Source organism: Tursiops truncatus, chromosome 5 (genome assembly GCF_011762595.2).
Source record: "Tursiops truncatus isolate mTurTru1 chromosome 5, mTurTru1.mat.Y, whole genome shotgun sequence".
Classification (NCBI taxonomy): Eukaryota; Metazoa; Chordata; class Mammalia; order Artiodactyla; family Delphinidae; genus Tursiops; species Tursiops truncatus.
Window position 1 is genome coordinate 61,588,806 of NC_047038.1, and position 26,971 is coordinate 61,615,776.

The window sequence follows — 26,971 nt, forward strand, 5'->3', positions numbered from 1 at the left end:
CATTCTTTGGCTGGTTGTGCATTCAATACACATATTTCTAAAGAAGAATGATCTAACATTGATAATCTAAGCTTTCCTATTAGCAAACTAGTGAAAAAAAGAGTGATATCAGCTTAAAACAAAGCAAAGAAAATAAATAATATAAATTATAGCAGAAATCAATGAAATTGAAAACAGGAAAATTTTTTTAATGAAGACAAAACCTTCTTTGCAAAAGAAAATGGTAAAATGACAAACTCCTAGAAAAGCTGAGAAAAAAGAGAAAACACACAATTTATTAATACAAGAAATGGAACAGGAGGCTTCACTATTGATCCCATGGACATTAAAAGGATAAATAAAGGAATATTATGACTAACTCTTTACCACAAATTTGATAACTTGGATTAAATGGACCAGTTCCTTGAAAGACAAATTAACAGTACTCATATAGGAGAAAAATATAATCTGAATAGATCTATATCTTTTTTTTTACATGTTTATTGGAGTATAATTGCTTTACACTGGTGTGTTACTCTCTGCTTTATAACAAAGTGAATCAGTTATACATATACATATGTTCCCATATCTCTTCCCTCTTGCATCTCCTACCCCCCCACCCTCCCTATCCCACCCCTCCAGGTGGTCACAAAGCACCGAGCTGATCTCCCTGTGCTATGTGGCTGCTTCCCACTAGCTATCTACCTTATGTTTGGTAGTGTATATAGGTCCATACCACTCTCTCACTTTGTCCCAGCTTACCCTTCCCCCTCCCCATATCCTCAACACCATTCTTTAGTAGGTCTGTGTCTTTATTCCCGTCTTACTCCTAGGATCTTCATGACACTTTTTTTTCTTAATTCCATATATATGTGTTAGCATACGATATTTGTCTTTCTCTTTCTGACTTACTTCAAACTGTATGACAGACTCTAGGTCTATGCACCTCATTACAAATGCTCAATTTCGTATCTTTTCATGGCTGAGTAATAGTCCATTGTATATATGTGCCACACCTTCTTTATCCATTCATCCGATGATGGACACTTAGGTTGTTTCCATCTCCAGGCTGTTGTAAATAGAGCTGCAATGAACATTTTGGTACATGATTCTTTTTGAATTATGTTTTTCTCAGGGTATATGCCCAGTAGTGGGATTGCTGGGTCATATGGTAGTTCTATTTGTAGTTTTTTAAGAAACCTCCATACTGTTCTCCATAGTGGCTGTATCAATTTACATTCCCACCAACAGTGCAAGAGAGTTCCCTTTTCTCCAGCATTTATTGTTTCTAGATTTTTCGATGATGGCCATTCTGACTGGTGAGAGATGATATCTCATTGTAGTTTTGATTTGCATTTCTCTAACGATTAATGAAGTTGAGCATTCTTTCATTTGTTTGTTGGCAGTCTATATATCTTCTTTGGACAAATGTCTATTTAGGTCTTCTGCCCATTTTTGGATTGGGTTGTTTCTTTTTTTGTTATTGAGCTGCATGAGCTGCTTATAAATTTTGGAGATTAATCCTTTGTCAGTTGCTTCATTTGCAAATATTTTCTCCCATTCTGAGGGTTGTCTTTTGGTCTTGTTTATGGTTTCCTTTGCTGTGCAAAAGCTTTGAAGTTTTATTAGGTCCCATTTGTTTATTTTTGTTTTTATTTCCATTTTTCTAGGAAGTGGGTCAAAAAGGATCTTTCTGTGATTTATGTCATAGAGTGTTCTGCCTATGTTTTCCTCTAAGAGTTTGATAGTTTCTGGCCTTACATTGAGGTCTTTAATCCATTTTGAGCTTATTTTTGTGTACGGTGTTAGGGAGTGATCTAATCTCATACTTTTACATGTACCTGTCCAGTTTTCCCAGCACCACTTATTGAAGAGGATGTCCTTTCTCCACTGTACATTCCTGCCTCCTTTATCAAAGATAAGGTTACCATATGTGCGTGGGTTTATCTCTGGGCTTTCTATCCTGTTCCATAGATCTTTCTGTTTTTGTGCCAGTACCATACTGTCTTGATTACTGTAGCTTTGTAGTATAGTCTGAAGTCAGGGAGCCTGATTCCTCCAGCTCCGTTTTTCATTCGCAAGATTGCTTTGGCTATTCAGGGTCTTTTTTGTTTCCATGCAAATTGTGAAATTTTTTCTTCTAGTTCTGTGAAAAATACCAGTGGTAGTTTGGTAGGGATTGCATTGAATCTGTAGATTGCTTTGGGTAGTAGAGTCATTTTCACAATGTTGATTCTTCCAATCCAAGAACGTGGTATATCTCTCCATCTATTTGTATCATCTTTAATTTCTTTCATCAGTGTCTTATTATTTTCTGCATACAGGTCTTTTGTCTCCTTAGGTAGGTTTATTCCTAGATATTTTATTCTTTTTGTTGCAGTGGTAAATGGGAGTGTTTTGTTGATATCACTTTCAGGTTTTTCATCATTAGTGTATAGGAATGCCAAAGATTTCTGTGCATTAATTTTGTATCCTGCTACTTTACCAAATTCATTGATTAGCTCTAGTGGTTTTCTGGTAGCATCTTTAGGATTCTCTATGTATAGTATCATGTCATCTGCAAACAGTGACAGCTTTACTTCTTCTTTTCCAATTTGGATTCCTTTTATTTCCTTTTCTTCTCTGATTGCTGTGGCTAAAACTTCCAAAACTATGTTGAATAAGAGTGGTGAGAGTGGGCAACCTTGTCTTGTTCCTGATCTTAGTGGAAATGCTTTCAGTTTTTCACCATTGAGGATGATGTTGGCTGTGGGTTTGTCATATATGGCCTTTATTATGTTGAGGAAAGTTCCCTCTATGCCTACTTTCTGCAGGGTTTTTATCATAAATGGGTGTTGAATTTTGTCGAAAGCTTTCTCTGCATCTACTGAGATGATCATATGGTTTTTCACCTTCAGTTTGTTAATATGGTTTATCACATTGATAGATTTGCGTATATTGAAGAATCCTTGCATTCCTGGAATAAACCCCACTTGATCATGGTGTATGATCCTTTTCATGTGCTGTTGGATTCTGTTTGCTAGTATTTTGTTGAGGATTTTTGCATCTATGTTCATCAGTGATATTGGCCTGTAGTTTTCTTTCTTTGTGACATCCTTGTCTGGTTTTGGTATCAGGGTGATGATGGCCTTGTAGAATGAGTTTGGGAGTGTTCCTCCCTCTGCTACATTTTGGAAGAGTTTGAGAAGGATAGGTGTTAGCTCTTCTCTAAATGTTTGATAGAATTCGCCTGTGAAGCCATCTGGTCCTGCACTTTTGTTTGTTGGAAGATTTGTAATCACAGTTTCCATTTCAGTTCTTGTGATTGGTCCGTTCATATTTTCTAGTTCTTCCTGGTTCAGTCTTGGCAGGTTGTGCATTTCTAAGAATTTGTCCATTTCTTCCAGGTTGTCCATTTTATTGGCATAGAGTTGCTTGTAGTAATCTCTCATGATCTTTTGTATTTCTGCAGTGTCAGTTGTTACTTCTCCTTTTTCATTTCTAATTCTATTGATTTGAGTCTTCTCCCTTTTTTTCTTGATGAGTCTGGCTAATGGTTTATCAATTTTGTTTATCTTCTCAAAGAACCAGCTTTTAGTTTTATTGATCTTTGCTATCGTTTCCTTCATTTCTTTTTCATTTATTTCTGATCTGATTTTTATGATTTTCCTTCTGCTAACTTTGGGTTTTTTTTGTTCTTCTTTCTCTAATTGCTTTAGGTGCAAGGTTAGGTTGTTTATTCGAGGTGTTTCCTGTTTCTTAAGGTAGGATTGTATTGCTATAAACTTCCCTCTTACAACTGCTTTTGCTGCATCCCATAGATTTTGGGTCATCGTGTCTGCATTGACATTTGTTTCTAGTTATTTTTGACTTCCTCTTTGATTTCTTCAGTGATCACTTCATTCTTAAGTGTATCTTTTAAAGAAATTAAATCAATAATTAATAAACTTCCAAAGAAGAAAGCATCATGAGCCATTTTTTTTTATTGAATTCTACCAAACATTTAAGGAGGAAATGATACAAATTCCTTACAGTCTCTTCCAGAAAATGGAAGCAGAGGGAGAACTTACTAACTCATTCAATGAGACCAGTATTACTATAATACCAGATAGAGACATTAAAGAAAGGAAAACTCAAAACCAAAATCTCTCATGGACATAGATGCAAAAATTCAGAATGAAATATTGGCAAATCTAATCCAACGCTATAAAGAATTATACACTGTGATTACGTGGTATTTATTCCAGGTATGCAAGGCTGGTTAAACATTTGAAAATTAATTATTGTAATCTATCACATCACCAGGTTAAAAAAGAAAAACCACATGATTATATTATTGATGCAGAAAAAGCATTGACAAAATCCAATATCTATTCATGATTAAAAAAAAAACTCTTAGCGTACCAGGAATATGGGAACTTTGTGAATGTGATAAGAAACATCTACCAAAAAAAAAAAAGAAATATCTACCAAAAACCTACAACTAATATTTCATATTGAAAAGCTACATGCTTTCTCCCTATGATCAGGAGCAAAGCCCGCTCTCTACTCTTATTCAACATGGTACTGGTAGTCCTAGCTAATGCAAAGAGACAAGAAAAGTAACTAAAATATATACAAAGTTGAAAGAAATAAATAAAACTTTCTTTGTTCACAGTTAATATGATTGTCTACATAGAAAAACCCAAAGAATCAACAATAGCAACAACAAAAAAAAACCCTACTGGAACTAATAAGCAGTTATAGCAAGGTTGCAGAATACAAGGCAATTTCCTACATATCATCAATGACCAATTGAAATTTGATATTAAATACAGAATACCATTTACATTAAGACAAAGTGAAATAGATATAAATCTTAAGCATAAATATAAGCAAATATGTACAGAATACATGAAGAAAATGACAAAACTCTGATGAAAGAAATTTTTTAAAGATCTAAATAATAGAGAGATCCATGTTCATGGATAGGAAGACTTGATATTATTAAGATGTTAATTCTTCCCAATTTGACCTATAGATTTAATGCAGTCCCAGTCAAAACACCAGAAAGTTATTTTGTGGATATCAAGAAAGTGTTTCTAAAGTTTATACAGAAAAGTCAAAGACCAAGAATAGACAACACAATACTGAAGAAAAACAGAGTCAGAGAACTGATGCAAATCAACATCAAGACTTACTATAAATTTACAGTAAGTGGTATTGATGAAAGAATAGACACATCAATCAATGGAACAGAATATAGAGCCCAGAAATAGACCCACACAAACATACATAAATGATCCTTGATGAAGGAGCTCAAGCATTTCAATGAAGACAAAATCATCGTTACAACAAATGGTGCTGGAACAATTACATATCCATATACAAAGAAGTTACACAGAGATTTTACATGTTTCACAAAAATTAATTCAAATGGATCATAGACCTAAATGTAAAATGCAAAACTACAAACTTTCTGGAAGATAACACAGGAGAAAATCTAGATGATCTTGGTTTTTGTGATGACTTTTAGAACATCAAAAGTATAATTCAGGCTTCCCTGGTGGCGCAGTGGTTGCGAGTCTGCCTGCCGATGCAGGGGATGAGGGTTCGTGCCCCAGTCCGGGAGGATCCCACATGCCATGGAGCAGCTGGGTCCGTGAGCCATGGCCGCTGAGCTTGCGTGTCCAGAGCCTGTGCTCCGCAATGGGAGAGGCCACGACAGTGAGAGGCCCGCATACCACACACACACAAAAATGTATAATTCATGAAAGAAAAAAAATAAGTTGGACTTTATAAAATTAAAAATATCTGGTCAGAGAAAGATGCTCTTAAGTGAATGAAAAGACAAGACACAGGTTTGAAAAAATATTTGCAAAACATATCTTATAAAGGACTTATATTCAGAATATACAAGGAAAACTTATAACCCAACAATAAGAAAACAAACACCCCAAAAAGAAAATGGTCAAAATTCTGAACAGGTACCTCACCAAAGAAGATATATAGATGCCAAATAAGTATATGAAAAGATAACATAATATATCAGTAGGGAATTGCAAATTAAAACAACAAGATAACACTACTAACCTAATAGAATGGTTACAACCTAAAAAATTGACAATACCAAAAGTTGATGAAGATGTAGAGCAACAGGAAATCTCATTCATTGCTGAAGCAAATGCAAAATTGTACAGCAGTTTGAAAGATGGTTGGGAACGTCTTAGAAAGTTAACCATAATCTTACCATTTGATCCAGCAGTCACACTCGTAGGTGTTTTCACAATTGAGTTGAAAACTTATATACACACAAAAACTTGCACACAAATGTTTATAGCAGCTTTATTCATAACCTCCAAGAACCAGAAACAACTAAGATGTCCTTCAATAGTAAATGGATAGACACTGTTTATTCATACAATGGAGTATTATTCTGTGATAAAAAGAAATGAGCTATCAAGCCATAAAAAGACATAGAGTAACAGTAAATGTATATTGCTAAGTGAAAATAAGCTACATATTGTGTGATCCCAACTATATGACATTCTAGAAAAGGCAAAAGTATAGGAATAGTAAAAGGGTCATTGGTTGCTAGGGGTTCAGTGGGTAGGGCAGAGGGAAGAAAAGGTGAAGTACAGGGGACTTTTAGGGTAGTGAAACTATTCTGTTTTACATTGTAATGGTATTAGAAAACATATGCATTTGTCAAAAACCATAGAACCGTACAATACAGAGTGAGTCATAATATCATGGGTTTTAGTTAATAACAATGTATCAATATTGATTCATTAATTGTAACAAATATACCACAATAATGTAAGATGTTAATAATAGAGAAAACTGTGTGCAGGGAGGGGGTATATGGGAATTCTCTCTATTACCTGCTCAATTTTTCTGTAAATCCAATATAAAATAAGTGCTACATCTAAAGCTAACAAAAGAAAGTTACATCGATTATATAAGCAATTCTCAAAAATAAGATGAAAAACCAGAATATTTTATTAAAAATATAGGCAAAGGTTACAAGTAGGCGATTCATAGAATGGGAACGCCAGAGAACTAACATATATATAAAGATGCCTAACTTTGTTAATATTAAGAGTAATGCAAATTAAAACAACAGTGAGGACTTCCCTCTTGGCGCAGTGGTTGAGAATCTGCCTGCTGATGCAGAGGACACGGGTTCAAGCCCTGGTCTGGGAGGATCCCACATGCCGTGGAGCAACTAGGCCCGTGAGCCACAACTACTGAGCCTGCGTGTCTGGAGCCTGTGCTCCGCAACAAGAGAGGCTGCGATAGTGAGAGGCCCGTGCACCGCGATGAAGAGGCCCTCGCTTGTCACAACTAGTGAAAGCCCTTGCACAGAAACGAAGACCCAACACAGCCATAAATAAATAAGTTAATTTATAAACTCCTACCCCCAACATCTTCTTAAAACAAAAACAACCAAACAAAAAAACAACAGTGAAATAGCTCTGTATATCCTTCAGATGGACAAAAATTTAAAAATCAGATAATATCAAGTTTTAAGGGTATAAGACAATGAGAACTATAATATAGTATATTTATGTAAATTAAAAACACATAAATCCACAAAACAACATTACATACATTTATTTATGGATGCCTAGATATATGAAGACGTTTAATATACAATTAGAGTGAATTTCTGTGGTGGGGAGGAAATGAGAGAAAGTAAAATAAAATGACAAAATAACAAGCAAAACTGAAAGAAGCATAGACCAGTGATGATAATGCACTATGAACTGAGGTATGTGATAAACTCAACTCCACACCTGAGGTCTAAATATTAAAATAAGAAAACTAAGAAAATACAGCAGAAAGCCTTGAAAACAATTGGAAATCAAGAGATATTATGTGCTGTGTTCAAAGTAGCAGATGAAAGATATTTCTAAATGTCCCAGCACAATCTGTTTCAGTGAAAGTCGGGAGAGTGACTTAAGATAGAAGTGAATAACCAGTGATTGAAGAATGCAATGGTAGAGACAATGCTAAAGGTCTAGAAATCTCACAAAAATGGAGAAAAAGAAAAAGTTTGAAAGTTTAAATGGGGCATAAAAGTATAATGAAAAATTTTAAATATCTCGATTCTATTTTTATAGTGTAAACATCCAGTGCTAGAGAATTATGTTAGGAAAGAAGGGAATTCGAGAAAAAAATTATAATGGTTGAAATTGTTTTTATTAATTAAAGTTGGCTAAAGATAAACTATACAAGAGTCTGAAGGGAAAATATAGAGTATCAAAAAGCTCTTAGAAAAGATCAAGATAGAAAGTAGATATAGAAATCATCCAAACCATTGAAATATAAGATACTCCACAAAGCACAGGAGAGATTAAGGGCAGTATTGTGCAGTGGTTAAGTAAGCTTTTTCTTTCTGGAAAACTCAGACTTAGGTTTTGAGCTTACCTTCACTACTCACTCAGTGTCCTTGAGCAAATACCAGTTCAGTACTTCTCCTTTAAATAGATGTTGGGAGGATTAAATGAAGTAATACATATAAATTCCTGGCACATGATAAGTATCATTATTAGCAACATCAGTATCCATACTTTATCTTTGTTTTACCCACAACACCTATTAGAATCTAGGAGATGTATAAATGTTCAAAATGGAGAACATTAATCAATTATAAATATATTTGGGATGGAGACATAGAAAGATAGATAAAAATATAAGAAATAATCTATGTTAAAGGATTATTTAAAGAAAATAAGTTAGAACATCATTAAGAGGATAAAAGACTACAGTCTCAGAAGTCAAAATTGAAGGAAGCATTGAGAAGAGAGAGCTATTAATATCTGAGGGGCTCTGGACCTAATTAGGATGTGTGGGGGAGAGAGGGATTTCCCCTCACTTCCAAGCAATTCTGCAACACCAGCTGAGTGTCCTACAATTCAGCTCAATTCTAACACTGTCTACCTGGAGAGAGCGTCAGATCCCACAGGTTAAGGGCTCAGTCTTAACAAGACTTCCCCTCCCCCACCAGTGCTAGGCACACACACTTCAGACACCAATCGAAAACCCAGGTTATCACCTGTGCTTCTGACTGACCAGCTATAGGATTGGTGGTTCCAGTGACCCCCCCCCTCAGGTTTGATTAATTTGCTAGAGTGGCTCACAGAACTCAGAAACGTTTTACTTACTAGATTATCCATTTATTATAAAAGGCTGTAACTCAGGAAGAGCCTGATGGAAGAGATGCATAGGGCAAGGTTTGGGAAAAGGGCTTGGAACTTCCATGTCCTCTCATAGCAGACCACACTCTCCAAATCTCCATGTGTTCACCAACATGGAAACTCTCTGAACTCCATCCTTTTGGGACTTTATGGAGGCTTCATTAAATAGACATGACATTAAATCATTGGCCACTGGTGATTGAATTCAATCTCCAGCCTCTTTCCTCTCCTTGGGAGGTCAGGGGGATGGGCCTGAAAGTTCTAACCCTTTAATCACGTGACTGGCTCCTCCACTGGCAACCAGCCCCCAAGCTTAGATGGTGTCCAAAAGTCACCTCATTAATGTAACAAAAGACATTTATCACTCCCATTGTTCAGGAAATCCCAAGGGTTATAGATCTCTGTGCCAGAAACAGGACAAAGACCAAATATATATTTCTTATTGTGAATCACAGTATCACAATACCAAATACTTTAGCATTTTGAAAATGATTCTAAACATTTCATATGTTTCAAGCAAATATAAAAGTTAATTGTTGAGTGCCAAGTATATGTCAGGTACAGTCTTAAGATGTTCATAGCACTATCTTGAGTTTACATGTAAGAAAATTGAGATCTAAAAAAGGATTTAAAATTTATCAAAGATCACACAACTTACAAGCAGATCAAGGATTACCCAATTTCAAGTTGAGAGCTCCTTCAACTACATGAAATACATTTCATCATCAAGTGTTATTATTTGAATTTATGAACATTTTGTAGGATTAAGTCTGTCAATGCTAGAAGAGTAATGCTGTATGAGTAGAAGTTTGCCAGGAACACCAAGATTATTCACATTTGGATGTGCGGGTAGGAGAATTGAAGCAACATCTGCTGGCCCTCCATGGTCCAGTGCACAGAACTTTAAAAATGCAAAATGTTATTTTTTATTTTTTTTAATGAACAAACAGTCCCAAAGGAATCACTGAAAGGAGAAGGCAGACTTTAAACTGAACCACAGAATCATTTCAAAGCTAATTAGAAGCTATAAATGTGGAAAAGAAAGTTTCAGTGCAGTATATTTAGAACAAGGAAAGAATGAATTGGCAGACTGTTCTATCCACAGTCAAACTATGTTATCCAACCCAGCATTACCCACCCTTTTGTTCAACTGTTTGTTTGACTAGCATGGCCTTTACTGTACTCATGAAGTAATGTGAAGGAAAGAGCATAACTCTCCTCTCTATTCATTGCAAATGCCCCCTTGGACTAGGCAATAATTACATGAAGAATTGTATCCAAAAGCTGAAACAGGCAGTGAAACCATAGCTGAGTCCTTGCCCATGGGCCATGGGAGCCTATGGCCTTAGAGGAGCCTCAGACAAAATCACGCCAGCATCTCTTTTCAGTCCAGCCACCACTGCCCTAGAATGTGGACCCACACAAAGGGGAAATGAAAATAGGAGGTTGGGAGATTTCTGGGATCACAGCATTTGCTCACAGTCCATAATTTTATGTTCCATCTGTGACAGCTGACTGCTGACCACCACACTGTTTGAGTTCAAGTCCAAAGCCACCTTAAGTAAACATCTATGGAAAACATCATAGGAGCACTGAGGCCTTTGGAAACTGCAGAACCTACAACAGTATGACATCTTCCTACCCCTGTTCAGTAATTTTGCTTCCACTACTGATGGAAGAAAACAATTATTAACTAGTCCTTCCCCTCACTCCTGCATGCCTAACCCAGAAACATTATCTCTGCTAAATTCAACCCACATTATCTACTTATTGTAGAAAGGAATAGGACTTTTTCTTTGAAACAAGTAAGTAATTACATTAAACTTTATGTACTGAATTATAGACTACTGGCTGAAATATACAAATTTAAATAAGTGAAATTATTAGCACATATAATGTACACCAAAGAAAGGCAAAATGGAGTTGCTAAAACTCTTTTTCGGGACTGCCACAGCACACTTATCCAGAAGGTCAACCTTCTGGCAGTTTTGGCTCTCTGTAGATAAGGGAGGTAACTTGCTGGAGTACTGGAAATAATATTCATGACTAAACATTTTACAGACAATTCTAATTATCACAGGTTTTTTTGAGGACCTGCTAGGTGCTTGATGCTGAGGAGAAAATGTTTCATGAGATTGTAGCAGGGACTGTAGTTGCTAAATACAGCATCCTTCCAGCCCTCTCTCCTAACATTTAGCTGAGCACATTGCCACTCATAAAAAGACTACATTTTCCAGCTCAATAACAAAAAAACAACCCAATCCAAAAATGGGCAGAAGACCTAAATAGACATTTCTCCAAAGAAGATATACAGACTGCCAACAAACACATGAAAGAATGCTCAACATCATTAATCATTAGAGAAATGCAAATCAAAACTACAATGAGATATCATCTCTCACCAGTCAGAATGGCCATCATCGAAAAATCTAGAAACAATAAATGCTGGAGAGGGTGTGGAGAAAAGGCAACACTCTTGCACTGCTGGTGGGAATGTAAATTGATACAGCCACTATGGAGAACAGTATGGAGGTTCCTTAAAAAACTACAAATAGAACTACCATATTACCCACTACTGGGCATATACCCTGAGAAAACCATAATTCAAAAAGAGTCATGTACCAAAATGTTCATTGCAGCTCTATTTACAATAGCCTGGAGATGGAAACAACCGAAGTGTCCATCAACAGGTGAATGGATAAAGAAGATGTGGCACATATATACAATGGAATATTACTCAGCCGTAAAAAGAAACGAAATTGAGCTATTTGTAATGAGGTGGATAGACCTAGAGTCTGTCATACAGAGTGAAGTAAGTCAGAAAGAGAAAGACAAATACCGTATGCTAACACATATATGGAATTTAAGAAAAAAAAATGTCGTGAAGAACCTAGGGGTAAGACAGGAATAAAGACACAGACCTACTAAAGAATGGACTTGAGGCTATGGGGAGGGGGAAGTGTAAGCTGTGACAAAGCGAGAGAGAGGCATGGACATATATACACTACCAAATGTAAGGTAGATAACTAGTGGGAAGCAGCTGCATAGCACAGGGATATCGGCTCGGTGCTTTGTGACCGCCTGGAGGGGTGGGATAGGGAGGATGGAAAGGAGGGAGACACAAGTGGGAAGAGATATGGGAACATATGTATATATATATAACTGATTCACTTTGTTATAGAGCAGAAACTAACACACTATTGTAAAGCAATTATACTCTAATAAAGATTAAAAAAAAAAAAAGAATACATTTTCCAGAATTCCTTGCTGCTTGGGATGGACATATCACTGAATTCTGGCCAATGAGATGTAGGAGAGGTATGGTATAAAACTTCTGAGAAAAGTTCTGAAAGGGAGGAGCCATGCATTTCTGCATTTCCTTCTTCCTCCTATCAATTATAGGAAAGAAGTGACTGGAGTTAGGAAGTGGCATTAAGGTTATTAAAACCCTTCTCTAAGGTGCTAAAGGAGGAAGCTGATCCATAGCGTTAGGCTTCATGGGCCAGGAGATCTGTATCAAAACTATTCAACTCTGCCGTTATAGCGAGAAAGCAAATATAGACAATGCCTAAAAGAATGGATGTGTTCCAATAAAACTTTATTTACAAAATAGGTAACCACCATATTGGCACTAGTTTACCAACCCAAGAAAAAGAGTAAAATGGGAAGATGGAAGGAGTTTGCCCATGGAAAAGATATCAAATAGCCCTTAGACTTCCTAATCTCCACATATTCTTTATATGAAAATAAATCCATGTCTACCTTTGTAAAGCTACTTTCACTGGGGGTGTTTCTCTACTACACAGAGTGAAAATTAAACCTAAGCATTACAAAAATAGGATTCCTGCATCAAAGCATTAGAATTTTGTGGGTCCGTCTGGCAGTTAAACATTGAATTTCTATACAGAATGGAAATTGTTATGATAATGAAATCAAAGAATATAGAGGAGAGGTGTCCAATCTAGATGGGGAATAGGCAGAATTTGGAAAGGGTTTTTAGAGCAAGAGACAGTGAAGATGTGTTTCAAAGATGATGGGAAGCTATTCAAATGAAGAATATGGAAGAGAGTGTTCCAGAAAGCTGCAGCAGGGTGTGCAAATGTCCCCAAGTGATAGAGCAGGAAAGCCAGATCAGGAGGAGGTTTATGTGCCAAATAAAAGTATTGTACCTTTATCCTAACTATACTGTCTCATTAAGAAGTGTTTAGGTGGAAGTGATTCTATTAGGTTTGCATTTTAGGAAGACCAGTTTGGCTGCACGTGTGAGGGTGGTAGGAAACAGGGAAGATACAAGGTGGTGAAATCAGTTGTGAAGTTTTGTAATAATTCATAGCAAAGAGAGTGGGCCTGGTTAAGGTGACAGTAATGGATCTGGAAAGATGGGCTTAATTTGAGATTTAGAAGGTAGAATTTCTGATATGGGGACAGATTGGATTGAAGAGGAGGATGGTAAACAACTGAGAGAAGTTCCTTGCTCATCCCTCTAAATGTTAGACCTTTTTCCATAATGCCAAAAATGTAAAACTTGAAATTAATGGTTTACCCAGTGTTACAGCCCCACAGAAGATCAGAAGTGGCAAACTGGAAAGGGTGTTGGAAGGGCGTTTAAAAGCTGCTAACCCAACAGAAGTAGAGGCAGATGACGATCTGCTATTGCGAGAAGGGCCAAAGCTATATGTGGAGTAGGAAACTGACAGGAGTTCATAATTATGATCCTGGGACATCCACAAATGGTAAAAATGCCTTCAATTACCTTCCACTTAAGCAGGCAAGATATCAAGCTATACATTTTAAAAATATACCATAATAAATATGTTTAAATGTTCAAAGTGTACATATTTCAAGGGGCAGTGTTCATTTAATTGGAAATTTTACTTGTACAGTATATCTTATTCTCCAAAGAAGTTAGCTAAATGAGATACACATCTATTAATAGTCTTTTGCTAATTGAGGTTTTGAGTTCTCTAGCTGTTAATTGATTGTTTTTAATTTTTCCCACTTTTCTTATTAAATAGCAGGACTTTAGGGAATAATGAAATGAATTAATTATATTGATGTGCTTAGAAGTGCAGGCCCAGAAAAGTTCTTTAGAAGTCACATAGCCAAAAGGTCCTCCCTCCTGCTGCCATTACTCTCCTTAACCTGAATACTTGCTACTTATTCTTTAGTCACAGCTCTTGGTTTTACTTCCCTCAGATGCAACTAAACCCATTGTGCTAATGCCTCACATTGCATTTGCCACCTTATGTAATAGTCACCCTTAATGAGCCAATTTCTTCAACTAGACCATGAGTTCCTTCAGGATAGGACAATGTTTAATTGTCCTTGTAAGTCTGGTGCAGTGCAGTGCTTGGCACAAAAGAGGTTCTCAATAAACGTACATTAAGTAAAGGCATGAATTAAACCCTGTCTTTGACTTCAGCTACAATTTTCTCTCAAACCATCGATGAAAAATTAGAATGCAGCCTATTTTGAAGGAATGTGATATCATCATATTTATGCTTTATTATATGCTTTATTATATTAACTGGTAAAAGCCAGCTACGTGAATGATCAACCGCATTTTCTTTTCAAAACATTTTGTAGAACTCCAAGGGTCTGGTCCCACAGTAGTTTCTTATTGGAAAATTTGGGGAAATCTTTGTGACCTATGAACTATGAAGAAACAGATCATATCCTAGTTTCCTTTTTTTTTTTTTTTCAGGTTTTGCCCTCTGTCTTTGTTTTGCTTTTGTTTAGACTTCAGAAAGAACAATGGGGCATTAAACTCTTCTTACCTCACATTGTGTGCTTGGTAAGAAATATTATCTCAGTAATGTTTATAAACATATTAACTCACTGGTCATTCCATCATCAAGCTATGTCTTAGAAATATTCAAGTGATACAATTGACTCAGATTTTCCTTGGAAAAAAATTCTTGTATTCTGCAACCTACTCCTTTTGTTAATGAGGATACAACAAAAAATGTATCTGTTCACCTTAGTTTTTTCTTCACCTTCAAAAGAGTCCCTTCAGAAGTGTACATAAACTGCATAGCTGAGCTGATATTACACGTCTAGTTAGCAATTTCATTTGTCCTATCTGAAATCCATACTGACAGTATTGCTCCTTGGAGGGAAGGGAAAGGCAACATTTTGTAGAAGGTGATTGTTCCAATACAGGTGTGTCTTAGTAGGGAGATACAGGTGATTTTTCCCTGAACACTGGACACTGTGGATGGTTGGTGAATAGTCCACAATAATGCACACTACAATGTCCCCAAATTCTCCTAACATCATCTTCCTTACTTTGCCTAGGGCATGCTCTAGCCATACTTTTTATTCTTTCTTCATAGGTTCTGATCCTAATTCTTCAGTTGTTTTTTCTTCTTTTTCTCTCTGGACCTAAAAAGAGATCAGATTGAGCCGCATCTGTGCAGCCCCTACTTAAAAGTATTATATTCTGAAAAGATAAGGAGGCAAAAACATCTTTCTGTCCCTTCCTCCAGGTACATTGTTCACTATCAAGAACCATTAAATAAGCATTGGGGGCAATTTCTCATTTTCACTAGTTATTAAAAAAGACGTCTGTTCAATGCAGTCAATTTAGCGAGGTCTAAACTTAGCCAAATTGGTTAGCTTTTTTTTTAAGAGAAAAGACAATTTAATTAACAGTTCATATAACATGAATGCAATAGGTTCTGGCACAAAGAAGTGTCATTTTCCCAAGTGCTAAACATTCCTTTTCTTGCACATCTTTAAGTCAGCTGGTTCCAATAGTATAGGCACCAGTGTTTTATTTGTGAAAGGTGTAAATGGCACCTGTAGGTTGATCTAAAAGTAGTAAAAATACTGCTTGATACTGATTATTTCCATTACTGATGGATCTAGTTATTGCTTTAAAAGATGATAAATTTTTTATGAAAGCCATTATATCCTCAGGTATTTCCTCTAGAACAATCAGTCTCTTCTGTGCTTCTGAAAATCAGAGTATCTGTATATTGCACTTCCCATTCTCTTATCTATATCTCTCAATTTCTTTTCATATTTTGAATCTCCTTGTCTCTCTGAGAGTAATTCTGAGTAACTTCTTCAGTTACGTTTTCCACTTCAGGATTTCTTTCTTCAGCTTTACATAATATGCTATGAAATGCATCCGTAAAATTCTTAACTTCAGTAAGCATATTTTGTTTTTCTAAAAGTACTTATTAGTACTTTTAAAAAATGCTTTCTTCTTTTAGGTGCTTCCTTATTTCCTGCTTATTTTAATCTTTCTTTTTTTAAAAAAAAATCTGTTGCAAATATATAATTTATATTTGTATCTGGTATAACTGGTTTTATTTGAGATTCCAAAACTACTGCTTGTTTTTTCTATTGAATTTTATTCATGTATATTTTTTTCCTCATAAGCTTCATTTTCTCATGTTTCTACATTTTTAAAATAAATTTTTGTATTTTAGAACAATTTAAGATTTACAAAAACATTATGAAGATAGTACAGACTTACCATATACCCCATAGCAGTGTTCCCTACTGTTTACATCTTAGTATATTAGTATAATACATTTGTCACAACTAATGAACCAATACATTATTATTAACTAAAGTCCATACTTTATTCAAATTTTCTCCATATTTCCAGATGTCATTTTTCTTTTCCAGGATCCTGTCCAGGCCACCAAGTTACATTTAGTTATCTCATCTCTTTAAATTCCTCTGTGATAGTTTCTCAGAATCTCCTGGGTTTAAATGACCTTGACAGTTTTTAGGAATACTAAGTTTGTCTGATGTCTTTCCCATGATTAAACTGAGGTTATGGGTTTTGGGGAGGAACACCACAGAGGTAGAGTGATATTCTGATCACATCATATGAAAGGTACATGCTAGCAACATGTTTAACATTGTTGATGTTAATCTTGATCACCTGGCTGAGGTCGTGTTGTTGGGTTTCTCTGCTATAAGTTTACCCATTTTTCCCACTTGTCATATTTAAGTCTTTAATGTGTTTTATGTCCAAGAAACGTCATTGGTTTTCAGTATGTACAGAGTTTTTTTTTTTTAATTAATTAATTAATAATTAATTTCTGCTGTGTTGGGTCTTCGTTTCTGTGCAAGGGCTTTCTTCAGTTGCGGCGAGTGGGGGCCACTCTTCATCGCGGTGCGCGGGCCTCTCGCTGTTGCGGCCTCTCTTGTTGCGGAGCACAGGCTCCAGACGCGCAGGCTCAGCAGTTGTGGCTCACGGGCCTAGCTGCTCCGTGGCATGTGGGATCCTCCCAGACCAGGGCTCGAACCCGTGTCCCCCGCATTGGCAGGCAGACTCCCAACCACTGCACCACCAGGGAAGCCCCTGTACAGAGTTTTGTTCTTGTAAAAGTGGGAGTTATTACTTCCAGGCTCTTTACATGTTGGAGCTGAAATCCTACTTTGTTTTTCCTTCTGCATTGCTCTCCTATTTTATAGTGGAGCAGAATTAAGCAAAATGAGTTTCAGGTCAGCATCTGATCCAGGTGGGCACACTTCTATCTAACTTATGCCTGCTGTCACAAAGTTCTGCCACTGAAATCCTTGCCCATCATCTCAGAACTATGTGAAGTCTCCAGCATAAGTTCTGGACATTGCTTATGCACGGAGAGCACACCAGTGACATGGTTAAGAATGACTCAGGAAGGGAAGTTCAGAGGCCATTCAGAATAATAAAAGAATCATATGCAGTGCTTTAGACTGGATCAATAGTGTTAACTGTTATGAAAGTTAGAAACTTTTCTGTAAAAATTGAGCATGCAGTTGTAAACGTAAATAATACAGGGCCTTGATCTGGGAGTCCATATTCTAAAAAAATTCAAACCAAACGCCATGCTGAAAATTTGCTTTTACACATCTGTACGTATTAACTTTATCAAAGCCACTAAAATCAATCTATTTTTTACTAAAGTTAATCATCTAGCTAGAAAATATATTGATTATTAGATTAATTTGTGAGAAGGAAACCATATTTTATGAAGCCAATAAGACAGAAAAATTATGTTCTCCCACTCTTATTTTCTCAACCACCAAGTGAAAATCTGCACAGATATACTTGAACTACTGAGCTGAGATGGTATGTTTCTACTGAGAACTGAACGAAACATTGAACATAATCCTTCTCTTTTTTGGTGGAGTGGGTAGCTTTGTCCTAAATTTTTTATCAGCTATAACTACACTGTCTTTCCCCTGACTTCATACACACCTTCAAAAATATTTGAAAATTAGAAACACAGAAGTTATTGTTTGTAGGATAGTTTCAATGACGTCTATGAGCCAGACAGTCAATAATAATATCTAGTGTCCACTATACTCTTATAGTGTGCTGAAAGTTTTATGCAAATTAGCAAATAAATTCCCAATGCCCATTTTAATTTGCATTTTATACAGATAAGAATACTGAAGCATAGAAAAAGAATAGGCCCTATGTCCCACAGAACTATTCAAAGAAAAGCAATGTGTTTTAAGTGTACAACACATATTCTATTATAGTATCGTTGTTTATAGTATAATTGTATATTATTATGTATCATTATTGTTTATAGTATGATTGTTTATAGTTAGAATGGTCATATTTATCAAATAAAAATATAGAATATCTCATTAATTCTGTATTTCATTTAAACAACAAATTTTTTTTTGGTATAAGTATGCCCCAAATACTGCATGAGACATAATTAACACTACTAAAAAATCATTTTTTAGGTTTCCTGAATTTTACATGGCAGTGCTATTTATATTGATTATCTCCATGTTGCCAATGAGAAAAGTGTCACAGAGCCATTAAAGGAAAAGCAATGTACATTAAGCCTACAACATCGATTCTATTTGCCAGATGGTTGAAATCAGAGCTGTGGAAGAATTACATAATGTTACTTCTAGTGGTGCTTAAACTTCACGAGGAAATGTTTGTAACTTTGTAGCCCCTTTTCCCACCTGAGTTCTCTCAGGGCTGCAGACAGTTCCCAGCTCCATGACAGTTTCCCACCACAAGGGCCTCTTCTCTCTGCCTCTTTCCTTCTACCTGAGACTTCTCTTCAGCACCTCAGGAGCTTGCCAGCCTGCACTCAGGGGCAACCTAAAAGTGCCAGGAAGGTAATGCCCCTACAAGCGCTACTCAGGCAGTGGGAAAAAGAAGAGAGAAAGATGCCCAGCCTCCCCATCCTTCTATACAGTCACCTGAGAATTGCTCCCTAGGGGTCCGTAGTGATAACCCTGCACATTAATGTCTCTGTTCTCCCTCTCTGTTTCACTCCTCACTTTCCCTTGTGCCTTCTGAGTCCGAGAGCCAAAACCTGTATCAGGTATGTCCTTGTCTCATGGACTGCTTTTCCAGGAACCCAAACTAAGTCATTTGTCTAGTAAATAAATTGCTGAGAGGGAATCGAAAAGGCTGTATTCAAACTAACAGTTCTATTTCATCAAGACCTTGAAGAATGGGAAGATTCTCATTGCTCTCTTCATAAGGAAGTATGGTCTGTAGCAAACCAGCTTCAGATGGAACAGAGAAAGCAATAAAGCTGGACTTCCACAAATAGAATATTGGAGGCTTAGGTTCAAAGCAGAGGCAATGGATAGAAAATAGGGGTCACACCTAGCAGTTTTCTTCACCCTCACCCCTTGTGTTTCCATTACCATTTTCTTCCCCAGGACACACATACCCGCTGTCCTGACTCCTGCTCTGGTTTTCCTTTATTATGACAGATTCAATCTTTGCTTTCAATGAATTATTGGTGCGCTCTCCTAGAAGGGCAGTCCAAACTTTCATACTTTCTTTGAATTATGTGCAAGACACTGTAGAGATGCAGCTCTCTCAGGATGACCCCTTAGATACCTCCTCCAGGAAAGCAGCTAATGTGCCTTCCAATTTCATGGGGCTGTTATTTTTATTGACACTTACCCTGGAAGCCAAAGAAAATTACATGATCAAAAAAAAAAAAAAGAAAAGAAAGTTACATGATCTCACTAATGACATAGTCACCCCATGAGGTTGTGCAGTACATAAATATTCATTAGAACTCAGTCTTGTGTCTTCCTAATAGTTGACTAGATGAGGTCAGTAAGAATTCAGGCTAGAAATGTATTCATCTGAACGAAATAATGAATCCATTCGAATCCATTTAATCATAATTAACATGGAGAGAGCAATTATTATATAAAGGAGAGAAATATTTTCCTTTTATCAAACTTCTACTTGTTTATAGTCTATTCTACCAATCAGCCACAGGATTCATTTGTATGATAATTACCAGGAATGTACAGTTTTATACAGAAGAAATGTTATACTTTCTCATAATTTGTAATCCTTTAAGCTTTTTGATAAACCCGTATTTATTACTTGGAAATCCCCATCCTCTTAAAAATGGTGAGGAGAGAAATGGTTTCTTTACTGGAAATTTTCCAGTTTTCCAAACTGGAATCATTTCTTATAGTCTTTAGTAATATTTCATGAGGGGAAAAAGGTGATGCCAAAATGCTCTGTTGAAAGCATTTCAATAACGTTACAACATCTGATTAAGAAACCAATGTTGAAAATATGGCCTTTTTACAAAAGAAGTGTTTTTCTACTTGAGTCATTTATACATTTCTGCTGTAACATTTTTAAACTATTTTTAAAGTCTAAAGATTTTAAAGTTTCTTAAATATCTCTAGCTACATGCTTAAATCACCCTCTCTTTCTTTCTCTGTCACACACTCTTTCTTTAAGAAGCAAAATATGTGTATCTGACATTAGTGAATACTATATCATGCATTTTAAATGATTCTATGTTTTTCCTATTAAGTACATATATATTCATAACCAAGCAGTTTTGAGACTCTAAAACATATATTAAAGTTTTTGAGGCAGAGTTAACCCTGTTTCAAGAAAAAGAAAAAACCTTTGGGAGAAGTAAATATGTTCATTTGATTCTTGAGAGGGCTATGATTTCCAAGCTTAGAATGTATAAAATCAAGACTTACAGCTATCATATGCAGAATCAACTGGAGATTGTAGAGAGAAATAGGAATATTTTCTAAATGACAGATATTTATTATCTATATTATGGTCCCAGGATTTTCTGCTCTTTCTCTGTCTTATAGCCTCTGAATTTCACCATCCCTTAAAGGAATTCTAGGGGACATTCTGGTCCCCATTCCCTGTTTATATGTGACTAATTTTCTGGAAGAGAATAGACAAGTCTGATTTCAACCTCTGTTTATGCCAAACTGTATCCATTAACTACTGTTCACACCGTCACATCTATGGGAAGATGGAAACCTCAGTTTTTAATGTCATAAAAATTATTTTCTGCGCTATGCAGTACACAAGGTGCTCGAAACATACTAATATGGATATTAATTATCCTGCTAGTCACATAGTGTTCATGACCCCGTAAAAGATGATGATTTTTCTCCCATTTGATTCAATAAATCAGCGAGATATTCTTAGGTCATGTAGACACTGCCAGTGCACCAGAAAATTTTGCTCTTTCTTCCAAGTCATTAGTGGTCTGCCCTTCTACTCAGTGTTCTGGCATGGCACAGTTATAATTACACTGGCTCCAATTAGCCACCTTCCAGTTGAATTACACATTTGCACTACCAGAAGACATAAGATTATGTAGGTTAATGCATTGGGGGAAGAGGGGAGCACCAAGCGAGGGCAGTATGTGAATTTCCTGGAAAGAGCTGCTCCAGGAGTACTGAAAAATATCCAATTTTTTTTTTTTTTTTTTTTTTTTGGCGGTACACAGGCCTCTCACTGTTGTGGTGTCTCCCATTGCGGAGCACAGGCTCTGGACGCGCAGGCTCAGCGGCCATGGCTCACGGGCCCAGCCGCTCCGCGGCATGTGGGATCTTCCCGGACCGGGGCACGAACCCATGTCCCCTGCATCGGCAGGCGGACTCTCAACCACTGCGCCACCAGGGAAGCCCCTCCAATTTTTTTAAGCCAGTGAAAAAGAGGAATTCATGGTTCGTGAAAGAGAAAAAAGGTGGTTTCCATAAAGCAAAATAATGAGTTGGCCCCTTCCTCTTTCTGGAGCTGAGAAAGAGGACCCTTTGATTCAGTGATGTGCTGGAGCCATCATGTACTGGCCTAGGGAAGCCAATTGTGTGCCTCTCTTCCCAATTCCATCTTCAATGATTGGTAGCTGCAAATGAGCAAGGTGGGAATATTTACACCGTGGAAACTGTAAAGTGCTACAAATCATTATGGGCATTATGTCCAGGGAGCTGGTTGTTATACATTTACCAACACACCGTTGCTTTCATTAAAGGATTTATTTGATGAATTGACTACCTGAGGAAATATTGGCAGGAAGCCCTGGGAAAGGTGTTAGACATACATTTCTGTGGCAGCTGACAGCTCTTAAGCAGCTCTCACATGGGCTAGTTACCAATGATGAGGCGTTCATCAAGTGAAAGCACTAACTACACCATCTTTTTACCCGTTCAGAAATGTCATTACATTTGTCAGAAATCAACCTACCTCTTTCATGGTAACTGTGTCTGAAAATGGCAAAGCAGCCACTGAAATGTATAGTGTCAACATAGTTTGATTTTTTTCCTGAATTTACAGATAACCATTTGTTTTGGCAAACTATAGACCAGAGAGAATGTATTCTGCTCACCCTCCTGTACACATTGTTTTTTCCTTAAAGGATGTTTTGCCTTCTTTCTCTCATGAAACCGAGTTGCTTGTCAATGACATTTGTGAGTAGCAGGATTTACTTAACTATGGCCTTTGAGTAGGTTCGAGAAATGCCTAAAAGTCACACATAGACTGTCTAAAGAATATAATTAGGGAACTTGAGCATTAATGGATGCAAACATCTAGCCAGTCTACTTAGGTGTGACCTGTAGAAAAAGGAATCACTGGTTTAGAGCAACACTCATGGCACGTGAACAAACTTTTATAATTACCAGGAAAAAGAAAAGATTTATTTTTATTTATTTATTTTTTTTTTTGCGGTACGCAGGCCTCTCACTGTTGTGGCCTCTCCCATTGTGGAGCACAGGCTCCGGATGCGCAGGCTCAGCGGCCATAGCTCACGGGCCCAGCCGCTCTGCAGCATGTGGGATCTTCCCGGACCGGGGCACGAAACCGCGTCCCCCGCATCGGCAGGCTGACTCTCAACCACTGCGCCACCAGGGAAGCCCAAGAAAAGATTTTTTTGCTACACTTTTTTTTAAAGCAGTTTTGGTTTACTGCAAAATTTAAGGAAAAGTACAGTTGCCGTATACCCCCTGCCCCAATGCACGCACAGCCTTGTCCACTATCAACATCCCCCACCAAAGTGGTACATTTGTTACAATTGATGAACACATCATTATCACCCAGAATTCATAGATTAATTAGGGTTCGCTCTCAGTGTTGTACATTGTGTGGGTTTGGACAAATGTATACTGATGTGTATCCACCATTACAGTATCATATAGAATAGCTTCACTGAACTAAAACTCCTCTGTGCTCCATCTGTTTATCCTTTCTTCTCCCCTAACCCCCGGCATAGTCTTCCCATAGTTTTGCCAGAATGCCATATATAGTTGGAATCATACAGTATGTAGTCTTTTCAGATTGGCTTCTTTCACTTAGTAGTATGTATTTAAGGTTCCTCCATGTCTTTTCATAGCTTGATAGCTCGTTTCCTTTTGGTTCTGCATAATATTCTGTTATCTGTAGGTACCACAGTTTATTTATCCATTCACCTACTGGAGGACATCTTAGTTGCTTCCAAGTTCTGACAATTATGAATAGGGCTGCTATAAATATCCGTGTGTAGGTTTTTGAGTGACATAAGTTCTCTACTCATTGAGAATGATTTTTGAAATTAGAGATAGAGGCAACAGAAGATGTGTGGCCGATGCACCCATCATGGCACATTAACGCCCTGTAAAAGGTTCTCCACGAACATATTTGACCTCGATTGTGAAAACCCACTCTGAATAGTTCTATTTACCTTCTTGTATGTGTACTATTGCTGCACAGAACCCTAATCTTGAAGATTTTATTACTCAGAATCAGTCTCTGTGTTAGCTCTTTGGAAATACCAAGCTCTGTGCTGTCAGAGAGCCTTGGAAGTTGCCAGTCCCTCTGCCTGTAACACTATTCCCTTGATTCTTCTCAAGACCACAGCCTCTGACATCCAAGTCTGAGCTTACACGCCTCATTTCCAGAGAAATCTTCCCTGACAACTCTCCAGGAAGTAGCTGCCCTCACATACCCCATTATTACTTATCACCGTTTCCTGCTTACTTCTTCATAGCAGCAAATTGGATTTAATAAAAAGTGAATCAAATACATACTTTTTGAAATACAGATTTAAATTCTGCCTAAAGATTTATTTCTAATGAGACGAGCTAATATAGCCACAAAAGCAACTAGTCCAGGCTAAATATACTGATGTGTTGGCGGAGGGGGCAGGTGCTGACATTTATCCTGCATACATAAGAGCAGCCCTAAAGTTTATTGAAATGTTGAAATATGCCTGTACTGGTTAGTAAACAGCTGTTGCCCCGAGCCCCACCGCCTTAAGTGCCCATCACCCTGGGTGTTCTGCTTTCTTAGGGACCCCCTTGGCCCTTCCCATGATGCTACAACTAAAGGGTTAATGCCCAGAACCTTACGGACTTTGAACCACACTTAAAGGACAGTATCCTTTCAGATTGATGGGTTCCATTACCTTTCAACTCCCCAGAGTCTATCATTCTGGGCTCCATCATTGATTCTCTCTCCTCAGGACTACTGAGAACCATCCTTTGACCCACCCACATACATCCTTGGCCCACTCTCAAGGCACTACTGCATTACTTCCTGGGTTAGTAACACACTGCTTGCCCTTTCTAGCGACCAATATCATGCCCCCCCATCAACATGCCAACTCTCCTCCTGTGTGGTCTCCCTGCCAGAGAAATCCTGTCTTGTCACACAGGCCCATGACCCTGAATATGGCTCTGCACACTGGCAACAAACACTTGTCTGCACAGGTCAAATAGCGAGAATGCACCCCAGGTTGCGAATAGCAGCCATGTGAGAGAGACCCACCTCTCCAGTAGAGATGTCATTAGCAGGAGATTTCATTCCTCTTCTTCAAACTAAAGGAGGCCACAATTCATAGTCAGTAAGAAACTGCCTGTAACAGTGGTTCCCCAACTTTGCTGCACATTAGAATCACCTGGGCAGCTTTTATAAATTCCAGTACCCAAGTCACACCCCAGATGGATTGAATCAGAAAGTTTGAGGATGGGAATCAGGCATGAGCGTTTTCAGACAGATCTCCAGGTGATTTCACTGTACATCAAGTATGCCTCCTTAACCCAATTAATCTTTAAACTAGTTTATCTCTCCCTGCATAATTGGGGGTTTACTCATGCAACAGATATTTACTAAGATATGTGTGTGTGTGTGTGTGTGTGTGTGTGTCTGTGTGTGTGTGTGTGTGTGTGTGAGAGAGAGACAGACAGAGACAGAGAGAGACAGAGAGACAGAGAGAGAGATCCAATCAACGTACTGCTTTGAAATAATAAAGAAGAAATAAACAGAGTGCTGAATCATTATTTTCCTAATAGGAAATGAAAAACATTCTAAAATTGATAAATCTAGAAACACCAGATTAAGTTTATTATTTAGAAATGCAAAGGTTAGATATAAGAGTTCAAAGAGACTGCTTCATCGAAAGAAAATATGGCAGAGGATGGCTATCTTTCATTGTAAGCCTTATAATACTCTATTAAATTGTGTGAATTATCAATTGTTTGATAATTTTTTCATTAATAAAACCGATGTGCATTTTTCTTTATATGTGTTTGTCCTGTGTGAATTTGGGCTGTCTAACAAATTTTCCCAGTTTTGATGATCCTCAGAAAAGCCTGACACTAAGGGTTTGGATATCCTAAAAACATAAAGATCAAATCATTGAGGTTAGTGATGGGCTACTAAGAGGTAGTGAAGAGGTAGGTCTTCTGATAATTATCTCAAACTTAAGTTAATATATTTAGGTATAGGTTTATTTCCTGAAATAAATATTTGAGATGAAGTGCCTAATAAGTATAAATATATTTTGAGGAAAAGAGAATAAAATGTCTGAAATGGCAATCCAAAGACTCAGGGCGGTACTTCTAAGAGAACCTGATAAATGGAACTATTGATTGGTTCCTGCTGGGGGTGGTTAATGAACGTGTTATGGATAACATAGGATGTGAGTCAAAATCTGAATTTGAGACTCAGCTTTCACAGATGTAAAGTGCTAAGATCTTTTTTAGAAGAGCAGCAGTAGTAATGAGGTTTAAAAACAAAAATAGCTAATACTTGTATAGCACCTACTGTGTATCATGTGTAAATGTAATATATTAACTCATTTAATCATTGCAACAACAGTATGTGGTAGATATGATTGCTGTTGGCATTTTACAGCCTAGAAAACTAAGGACCAGAATGTTTAAGTAACTTTCCCAAGATCACATAGCCAGTAAAAGTGGCAGACTTGGAGCATGAACCCATGCAGTCTTAGCACAAATTTCTGTGCTCAAAACCATTTCACTGTATTGGCTCTTGAATAAGCAGAGCTTCACTGATCAAGGTTTGTTGTTAATAAGAAGAGAAATGGCTCTAAAACCCAACAATCACCACAAAAGAGAACAATCGAAAATACTTTTTTGGGAGGCAGAGGACAGAAAAAAATAATTCAGTAGAAGCACATTATAAGAAGGGGTTATACCTCTCAGGTAGTCCAAGGAAAGAAATTCAAATAACCAGACTGAGAATACAGATCTCTTGGGTTTTGGATAAAGATGAAGCCTAGACCAGAACAAGACTGGGAGAAAAGGCTAAATAAAGAAATCCATGTAAA